This window comes from Berghia stephanieae, unplaced genomic scaffold, assembly GCF_034508935.2.
Source record: "Berghia stephanieae isolate SIO BIC M18660-M18661 unplaced genomic scaffold, UCSD_Bste_1.3 scaffold44, whole genome shotgun sequence".
NCBI classification, from domain to species: domain Eukaryota; kingdom Metazoa; phylum Mollusca; class Gastropoda; order Nudibranchia; family Aeolidiidae; genus Berghia; species Berghia stephanieae.
In genome coordinates this window covers 5392-16332 of record NW_027625733.1, presented here as the reverse complement: position 1 = coordinate 16332, position 10941 = coordinate 5392, and the positions used below count along the sequence as shown (strand labels likewise).

The 10941-nt window shown below is 35.8% G+C and overlaps 1 long non-coding RNA gene across 2 annotated transcripts; it reads right to left on the bottom strand.

Moving 5' to 3' along the window:
- Nucleotides 1-949: 949 nt before the first annotated feature.
- LOC144961846 (uncharacterized) lies at nt 950-9767 on the bottom strand. 2 transcript variants are annotated; one of them, XR_013643292.1, is made up of 4 exons: nt 9651-9767; nt 6632-6763; nt 6198-6286; nt 950-5115 (listed from the first exon to the last, which is right to left on the bottom strand). It is a non-coding gene; the product is annotated as an uncharacterized LOC144961846 (long non-coding RNA). The 2 variants fall into 2 exon arrangements; XR_013643291.1 differs by lacking the exons at nt 6632-6763; nt 9651-9767 and having other exon boundaries at nt 6198-6305.
- Nucleotides 9768-10941: the final 1174 nt, after the last annotated feature.

The window sequence follows — 10941 nt, the reverse complement described above, 5'->3', positions numbered from 1 at the left end:
GCACGAACAGTCCCTCCTATATTAAAGACCTTCTAAACATATATGTCCCCAATAGAAACTTGAGGTCAAGCAATGACCAATCAATCCTTGTCAAACCTAAGCCATTGCGTAAAATAGGTGAACAGTCTTTTCAATTTTCGGCCCCCCATTTTTGGAACTCTCTCCCGTCACACGTGAGATGCTCGGATTCGTTGACAACGTTCAAATCTCGCTTAAAGTTTTATCTTTTTACGTCATAATGTTGCAATATTATTTTCATATTTTGTTGTTGTTAAATTGAATTCGTATCACGTTTCCTTCACACTTGTCTCACTGTAATATGTTTTGTTTTATATCACTGTAAAGCGCTTGGAGCCTGTGACAACGGGGTAAAGCGCTATATAAATGCCATTTATTATTATTATTATTATTATTATTATTATTATTATTATTATTATTATTATTATTATTATATGTAAACAAAATATAATACAGTGCATAACAGAGAATTGATTTACAAGGGGAAAAAATATAATCTTCCAAAACTAACTATTCAGCCAGGGCCAGGACAAAAACAAGTAATCTCATTCCAAGACAAAGACAGAAAGCAAGTTGGAAAACAGATATAGGGGGATAGAAAACGTAGTAAGTAAGTATGTATCTCCCTGTCCACTATGGGAGGTCAGGAACCCCGCCCAGGATGCCAGGACTAACTGAAGACTTAATGTCAATCCAGATCAAGGAAAGACTAGAGCAACATGGAAAGTGAAAACAGGCATGGAGAAGAGAAGACAGCAAGTGACCTCTCTATCCACCATGGGAGGTCAGAAGACTTTAGCACCAGCAAAATGGAAGAGGGAAGGAAAGGATGGGTTTATTTCAGTTCAAAGAAACATAAAAAAGGATCCAGTCAAATGGATGCAAAAAAAAAAAAAATCAATATAAATAAATAAATGCAAAACACACAAGCAAAGGTTCAAATGTATTTTATTCATCAAATATTGTACATTAAAAAGTGAAACATGAAAAAAGAAGGTTGAACAAGCAAAAGGACATACAACAGCTTCTCACGAACTATTTTTTGTTTGTTTTTAAGGTCATATCAGCGCAGGTGAAAAGAAAGAGAATGTAAGAGTAAAAAGTTCTAAAATTACAATTAAAGCACCCGAGAAAAGGTAAGACAAATGGGAATTGGTTCAAATAGAAAACAGATGTAGATTCCAAGAGCACATTATCAAAGTACTAAGTTTGAGATCACCAAAAAGTCTCATCCAGACACAAACACAGGTCCACAATATTAGGAATGCACTCAAATGTTTACAAATTATAAATTATACGTAAATAAAACATAATACAGTGTATAACAGAGAGATGGGTTACAAGACAAAAGACATATCATCTCCCAAAACTAACTATACATTTGACTGTTTCCCTCCCAGCAAGGATCAGAACAACACCAATTAAGCTCATCCAAAGACAAAAAGCATGTTGGAAAACAGATATAGGGGGATAGAGGACACAGTAAGTACCTCCCTGCCCAATATGGATACTTGCAGGTAGGCTAAAATTAGAAATGTAAAATTCCCAATTAAACACCATTTTTTGTTTTTGTTTTTAAGGGTTTTACTGCGCTTGCAACAAATTAAGGTCATATCAGCACCAGTAAAAAAGAAAGAAAATGGGAAAGTAAAAAGTTATAGAATTACAATAAAGCATCCGAGAAAAGGGAAGAAAAAGGGGAATTGGTTAAAAAAAAAACCGGTGTAGATTCCAAAAGCACACTATCAAAGTACTTAGTTTGAGATCAGTAAAAGTCTCATCCAGAAACAAGCACAGGTCCCAACTAAGAGGAATACACTCAAATGTTTACCAATCATATAATATAATGTGTAAACTAAACATAATACAATGCATAACAACAGAGAGATGATTTACAAGGAAAAAAATATCATCTCCCAAAACTATAACTATACATTCGACTATTTCCCTCTCAGCCAAGGACTCTGACCAAGGTCAGGACAAAACCAAACAATCTCATTCCAAGAATAAGACAGAAAGCAATTGGAAAAAAGATAAGAGGGAATAAAAGACACAGCAAGTACCTCCCTGCCCGCTATGGGAGGTAGGAACCCCACCCAGAAACACCATTGTAACCTGTGGTAGTAATGCTGTATAAATTTGTAACACGGTACAACCACGAATGTACATCTACAAACTAAACCATGAAAGATCATTACTAAGAAAAGGGTTGCTGAATAGACTCACATGCGCCTCTCAATAAAAAACAATTTATATTTCTAATTGAACACAAACATTTTCAATAATTTTGTCAGGCACTCCCAACATCGACAATTTTCTCAGTAATCTTTGACAGCTCTAAGTCTATAGTATTTTCAATTTCACATTCATGTTTGTCCAAAATTATACTACACATTTATGAATAGCTGTGTGAAGAATAATATGGGATTGTCAAAGAATTCTAGATTTTCAATTGAAAGCACACGAGATAAAGTCAGACAATTTTGCTGTTAAGGGTTTTATGTCACTTTCAACACATTTAGCATGGGTCAAAGTTAGGTCATTTCAGCGCCAGTATAAATGAAGAAAATGGGAGAGCAAAAAAAGTTCTAGAATGACAATTAAAGTACCCAGGAGAAGGTAAGACAAAGGAGATTGGTTCAAATAGGAAACAGATGTATATTCCAAGAGCACATTATCAAAGTACTTAGTTTGAGATCACCTAAAAGTCTCATCCAGACACCAGCACAGGTTCCCACTCTAATAGGAATACACTCAAAATGTTTTACAAATCATATATATAATATAAAGACAACATAATACAGTTATAACAGAGAGATGATTTACAATGAAAAAAAAAATCCTATACATTTGACTGTTTCCCCTCTCAGCCAGGGCACCCGGCCAGGACGAGGACAAAACCAAGTAATCTCATTCCAAGACAAAGACAGAAAGCAAGTTGGAAAACAGATACAGGGGGATAGAATTTATTTTTTAAATGAGCTTTTATATAGAGCAATATCCACTAATGTGCTAAAAGCACTTTACAAGAAGACACAGTAAGACCTCCCTGCCCACTATGAGTAGTTCAGTGTTGTATACAATGGAGATCCAAAAGATTTTTTAAAAATGCGTACAAAGTTGCAAAATCGAAAATAGAGCACTAAATTTGATAATAGGCAAATAGACCATACCAGTGTTGTATTAATAGATAATTTAAATTTACTCTTTTTAGACACTATAAATAGTATCCACTTTTAAATCTAATATAACCCACCCAGATAATACTATACTGAACTCCCGATATGAACGTCCAGGTCAACAAACTGATCAAAGTGTTTAAGAACACTATAAAAAATAAATGCGTAAATGCCAGAGCAAAAATGCATAAGACTACACATCTTTTCCTTTTTACTGGCGCTGAAATAACCTTGACTTGGAACCATGCTAAATGTGTCGCAAGTGACGTAAAATCCTTAAAAGGTAATTATAACTAAATTGTAAAAAATGTCAAAGAATAATTATTACATATACAGCCCAAGCCAATAATTGGAACGCCATATTTTCAGAAGTCGCTTAATTCCAGGTTATCAAATATATACCGAGCCCTATTGACACGAGCAAAATGGAATTTTCTCATAACTTCACCAAGCGAAAGAAAGTACATTAACTAGCAATGACATTTGAGTCTATCACCGCCCATTACCTGTTATATAGTTAATGAAAGCTCATGTAATGACACAATTGTTTCTGTTGAAGAGGAATTTTTATGTTTTCAAGGGTTTACGGCGCTTGAAAGACATATTTAGGTCATATCAGCGCCAGTAAAAAGGATGAACATTGGATAATAAAGACATTCTAGATGTACAATTCAAAGGACTTAAGGAAAAAGTATGACAAAGGGGAAGGGTTCAAATAGGGAACAGATGTAGATTCCAAGAGCACACTATCACAGTACTTTGAGATTCTAAATGTTTCACTGCACACCAGCATAAGATGGCACTAAGAGGAATACACTCAAATGTGTGCAAACCATATGTTTAAATTAAAACTAAATAATCTCATTCCAAGACAAAGACAGAATGCAATTGGAAAACAGGGGCATAGAAGACACAGCAAATACCTCCCTGCCCACTATGGGAGGTCAGGAACCCCACCCAGACGATGAGGAATACAGCACTGATTAAAATGTGTTGTAATTTATTGTACAGGATTCATGCGTCTTTAAATCACCAGGCAGTACATCAACATGCCATATAAATTTGTGGTCATACTCACTCTCCCCCATTGTCCATCCCTACCAAAAACACAATGTCAAATGTCGAAAAAAACAAATGAAAGACAAAATACATTAAAGATGCTATGAATTACAATATACACAGCTATGTAATATAAACGGTGTGTAGTTGTTGACATGTTCCAATTATGGAGGCCACTCACTGAGGGGGTTAATGCTTTTCCAATTAAGCTGCTAGCACTGTCCTCCCATCTTTACAAATCCTGACCTCCTGCTGAGAAAAAATGTTTTACAATTAAACTTGTTGAATTTCCAAAAGTTCCCAACTCCCGATGAAAACATCAAATCCAACAGAGTAACAAGGAGTTCCATTGTCTATAAAAATAGCCAACGTCTAAATAAAAAACCCAAGTTTTAAATCATTGTACTGTTCTACTGAGTTACAACAACACATGCTTTTAAAATCTCTTCTCTCCTTTCAGAATCAAGTCCTCAAAGCTTTTTATTGTGAAATGCTGATGAACAAGGAACTGACACAGGACTATGCTGGTGTTAGGTAACAACTCCTTGAGTCAACTTTGCACAATTCCATGTCCAAGATGATGGTTTTAACTTTGTACACAACATATAACGTTTTGATTGAATCACAAACTTCATCTACAGTACAGAACGAATCATCTCCTGTTAGTGTTGAAATTCAAATGAGTAAGCAGTGTTGAAAAACCTCTGATAACCCATGAGGCTCCTTTTTCCTTCCATCACAGATGGTTGTCCACTCATGACCACACTATATGTGGCATTCTTGTGATCTATATTTTTCTGAGCAGGAACAGCTCGCTGTTCATCAGTAAAATGTCTGGTACTAGGATAGGGACAAGCATCTGAGGAAAAAAAAATGGCAATAGGTTAATAACGAAAGTAATCTAGAGAAATCAGCATTTATTCATGAATAACCAAGAGGTGACGATGTACAAATGGTGGTGTAAACAAGGCTTGGAAATATGGAGCCAAAGATCCCCCTAGATTGATAAGTGCTAAATAAATGAGCAGTCTATTAATCTATTGAGATTAATCCTGACTACTTTAGATTGGGACCACCAATCCATCATTCGAATTCTAGAAAAATACACCCATGACAAAAACAGATTAACTCAAATTTCAATCATTCTTGCCAAAGTGGAATAAAAAAGGCTTTACAGCTGAGATACCCTTGTTGAAACCCAAGCAGAGGAACACAAGATTACTTTGAAAATCTTCTGATAGGCTATCAATCCAAATCGAACACTGAATCATTGATCAATGCGTCAAAGAAATTTGATGAAAAACTCAAGCATCATGTGTAATAAAGCCCAGAATTTTTTTTTGTTTCAGTGCTGGTGGTGACAAAAAATGAAAAAGTAGGAAACTGTTGAACGATTGCCCCATTTCTACTGCACTAAACCCCACTTTTAGAGCAATTGAGATGATAGACTATCATTGATACTCTAGCTAACTTCTGGAGAGTGGGAAACTGCACCTGTGTGTTCCACCACACATCAACTCTTACATTGTTTCGAGAAATTGTAATTTTAAAAAGGAGGAAATTCCTCCTCTAAACTACAAAACCGCGGATTTCCGCAGATCCGAGGAAAACCATCGGCACTCTTGTTTATAAATAGAAAATCGTCATATACATGCAGATGACACAACTTTTGGGACATTATTTCCAAGATGACTAAAGCACTCCTCAATAACAACGAAATCTATGGACTGCACTAGCACAACGCAAGTCCAGATAGGATCTGTGAAGATGCACAGTCAGAAGTGCAGAAAATCACCTTTGTGCTTTATTATCTAAGTACATCAACAAACAATTAATTAAACAATATCTCTGCCATATGCCATTGGAATGAAACATACATCCATACACTATTTTATTTTAGCAGGCATTAGATGTCGCTCTATTAGAGCGATATATAATTACCTGCTAGGCAGCGCTCAGAAATTATTCGTCCTGACTGCATCGACTTTCCCAAGTTTAGTGTTGTGACCATTTATTCATTTCTCATTTGCCTGAGAGTAACAATAATATAAAAATAAAAATGAGGATTTGTCAACTTTGAGAACCAATTATTGTAAAAAAAAAAAAAAAAATAAATAAATAAAAATACTAACAGATGAAACCATTGAGGAGTGTAATAGTAATATTCTTTAATACCTGCAACTTCGAACCCAGTCCCAGTGCATGCACCTCAAGCTCGTGCAACAGCAATAGAAAATTAAAAAATTTAATAATAAATGCAAGATTTCAATGATCTTATAATATTAACTTCCGAAGCGTCACCCGAAATAATCCTGCTTCATTGAGACTGGTCACATTTTTTGGGGTCAGGTTATGTTAATGGGATTTCTACTCACTCAAAATATCATGTCCAGGAAATGATTTTATAGTTAAAGCTGAATCATGGCCCTGACCCTTTAACCTTTGAGTTGCCCATCTTTGGTGCTGCCAGGCTGAACAGAACACCACTACAGATACTGGAATGCCATCTGAAATTTAGATTAATCAACATTAATAGTAATGTACAAAACTGAATGTTATAACATCTACAATATATATGCAGGATGCCTACATAAAATGTAAAAAGAGCAAAACACTAAACAAGGGACATTCGAGTTCAAAACCCTCCTTTACCTGGATACCTCTGTATAGAGCTTTTAGACTTGGTGTAGTCTCCTTCGCTCCTCCTCATCTATTAATGATTGGACCAATTTTTATAATTGAACTTGTTTCCTAGGGTGTTGCTTATCTCCAACTCTGCTTTGAATTTATTCAAATTTTTTGCTGATACTGTGGTTTCTTGCAGTTTATTCCAGTTATTTACAATTCTAGATGAAAAAAAGTTCCTTCTTTCATTTGTTTTAAAACGTTCTTTTTTCAGTTTCTTGCTGTTTCCTCGTGTCTGAATGTTCTTGTTTGGTTTAAGGAATCCTGCCTCTACCCTGTCTATTCCCTTTACTATTTTATATGTTTGGATCATATCTCCCCTTCTTCTCCTGTAATCTAAGGTCGGGAGATTTAATTCTTTCAATCTTTCACAGTAGGTTTTGTCTTTCAGGTGTGTGATAAGTTTTGTTGCTCTCCTTTGCACTCTTTCCAAACAGTCTTTGTCTCCCTCAAACTTCGGATACCATATGCAGCTTTGATCTAACCATAGTCTTGTAGATGGTAGTCATGTGTTTTGTTTTCAAATTCTTGAAATTTCCTTTCACTATTCAGAGTGTTTTACTAGCCTTAGATTGAACATCTTGAATTTGCTTCTTGAAGTTTAGCTTCCTATCAATAAATACTCCTAGGTCTTTTTCCCCATTGGATTTCTGCAGGGGTTTTTCTTTCATTATATAGTTTGCTTCTCTGTTGATTTTTCATCGGTGAAGAACTGCACATTTATCTACATTGAACTCCATCTGCCATATTTCGGACCATTCTTCAAGCTTTTTTCAAATCTTGTTGTAAGGTGTTTCTTTCTTCTTCTGTATTAGCTACTCCAAAGAGCTTAGTATCATCGGCAAAGATTTTACATTTAGATAATAGATTGTCTGGCAAGTCATTGATATAAATCAGGAAGAGAACTGGTCCCAGTACACTTCCTTGTGGAACTCCACTTGTTACCAGTCTCTCCGTTGATGCTGTTCCATTCACTATCACTTTTTGTCTTCTATCTTTGAGGAAATCTCGGACCCATTTGACTGTCTGATCATTAATTTGGATACTGTTCCAATTTCCTGATTAGGCGCCAGTGTGGAACTTTGACAAATGCCTTTCTGAAGTCGAGGTATATGACATCTAAATTGTTGCCTAATTCCAGGTCTCTCGTCCAGTCATCCATTGTTTCAAGTAGGTTTGTTACTGTAGACCTTCCCGCCATGAAACCATGTTGATCTTTGCTGAATAGTTTGTTCTTGGTCATATGATCAACCAACTTTAGCCAATAACAGACAGTTAAAACATGAATACATGACGTAAAATCCAGTTAGACCACCAAAACAAAGATAAATAGCACAGTGCCAGAATACAAAATCACTAAATAAAAAACGCATTCCAGTCAAAACCCATCATTCAAATTGTCATGCCTGCCCAATGTGTAGGTCACACATATAAAAGCAGGGTTCAAATTTCTTTCTGTACAGCCCATATTTTTGTCAACGAGCACAGAATTACTGGCCAATCTAAAAATTATAAAACTATTTTTACAGATTCATATAATAATAGTAACTTGCAAACCTTCCTTAAATTAAGGGTAATTCAATCACCGTTGAATCAAGTGATTTGAACCCGGGACCTTCCAGTTCAGGGTCAAACAACTTCACCACTACTCACTACACTACAGATCCATCTGACCTGTGGAGATATCCAATACAAATTATGTTATTAAGAAGAAATAGAAAAAAAAAGAATCCACAAAAAGAACTGAATGTCACTTGTATTTTGTTGTTATTGTAAATGTCATTTGCAAATTAGCAGAAAAAACATGCAAAACTAATAATAATAATATTAGGTTTAGGTCGAGATCAGATTTTTTTTCTATTAGGATTAGTTTTAGTAAAGGTGCTTGGGTGTTTGTTTTTCCTAGTATTAGGGTTAGTTAAAGGTACTAGGTTATAGTTATATTTATTTTTAAAGCTTAATCGAGGGAATATTTGAGTTGTTTCCCTTGGCACGAGGAGCTTTCTGAAGGACTCCCCTTCTTAGTTTTCATTCTTTTGTTCTTCAATTTTCTCTTAATTTCAAAAATTCGCTTACATTTTCATTCACCTTTCTGGAGGAGGGGGAGGGGCAGGGTGGTATTATTATTGCCATTGCTAAGCCAGTTTTTAAAAAAAAAGAAAGAATATGAATTTGAACTTGAACTTGAATCGCAGCAAAACCAAACAAGTAATAAATAGAATTTTTAAAAAAATCAAACTCGCCTCTTCAACATAAAGAGAAACAGTTCCATAAACGAAAATACGGTTTTAGATTGTCATTAGGTTAGGAAGCCAAAATTGGCCAGGGACCAAGATTTTGATCTCCCTCCGCCTCCTAGTCTCCTCTCCTACTCAACTCCAAGCCTCTCTCTCTATGAAACTTTAGTTAATATTTATTGGTACATATGAAAGTCTATAGCCATAACCGCTAATAAGATCTCCCTTTTCATGTGTAGATTTAGTTGCAGTACAAGTGGAGAAGAGAGTCAGAGTGATGATGTGCTAAGATAGACGCGGTTTTCTTTTTGTTTTGTTTGTTTTTTTACGCTAACATCCTCAAATTCCAATAATAGGAAAAAGGAAAAAAAGCATCATTCCTAGGGGTGGAGGTGACAGATTTGAATACGCTAAGACTAAGGAGGATGAAAAGTCCTCCGACTTAATTATTTTACCGTCAGCTTAAACTTACTCTTCATCTTGATGCCATTGACCATGTTCCTTTCACGTTTGTTTTGCTTTACCTACTCTAGCTACCTATTATCGAGGCAACTCCACTCCTTTTTCTTGTTTAGTTTTGGCAGGTATTGAGGAAAATTTATATCGATACCAATAATACTCGAGACATTAGTCAATATATTTAATTATTTACAGCGATGGTTCATCCATGGAGGACACATAGGTACTGCCATACTCTAAATTTATTAAATCCTTTATTTCTTCCATTTTAACTCCAAATATAGATGTCAAATATTCTTAAAAAGCCATTTTATCTAGTTTAACCCAATGTCAATACTATTTTGGTATCGATAAAAAGCATCACGTGACCATGTCGCCATTTTAGCCACGGATTTGGCGAGCACTCCGTCCCTCAGGCGAGCCATTGCCACAGACCGGTAGCGCCATCTGGTGGACCGGGACAAATTGTCTCACTGGCGAGCTATAGCTCGCCTGAGAGACAAGCCTCAGGTACTCATTTTACACCCAAGTATGATAAGAGAATGTAAGTAAGGAGCCTTTTCCAAGGACTTAACTATGCGCCGAGCGAGGCTCGAACCCAGGACCTTCTGATCTGAAAGCGAGTGTCATACCACTAGACCACACATACAATAAAACATAACACTAAAAAGTGCAAGCAATTCAAGGACAATATATTCTATTATTTATTATACAATAGGCCTACATGCAATTTTCAAGATACACCAGATGATATAGAATGTTTCTCCAGGTGCTTAAAGACTTCCATTTTTATTTCCACTAATTGTTCCTCTGTACTATTTTCATCAACTCGAAGACAAGTACTGGGCCACCAATCTCGTCGAGTCATCCAACATTTCTCAACAGCTTGATAAGACCTGGTATGAAAGAGAGAAAGATAAATATATTCATGATCAGGGTGTCCAGGGAAGTCAGAAAGTTGGAAATTGGTCGGAAATGTTGGAAATAATGGGATTGAGGGGGAAATTTCCACTAAAATTAAAAAAATTAGGAATTTCTTGCTTAAAATGCGATATAAAAAATGTACGAAGGACAACAGCTGTGCACAAAATTTTATTATTTTACAAACCACCACATCATCATCCCTATCACCAACACCACTCAAAAATGCAACCACCACTACAGCATCATCCCCATCACCACCACTACCACATCCCATACCATAACTATAACAAGTACCACATCATCATCCTTATAGACCCAGGGCCAATGGGCGAAACACTCCCTCCCCCTGGGGATTTTATGAGACCAATTTTTTAAGTAAA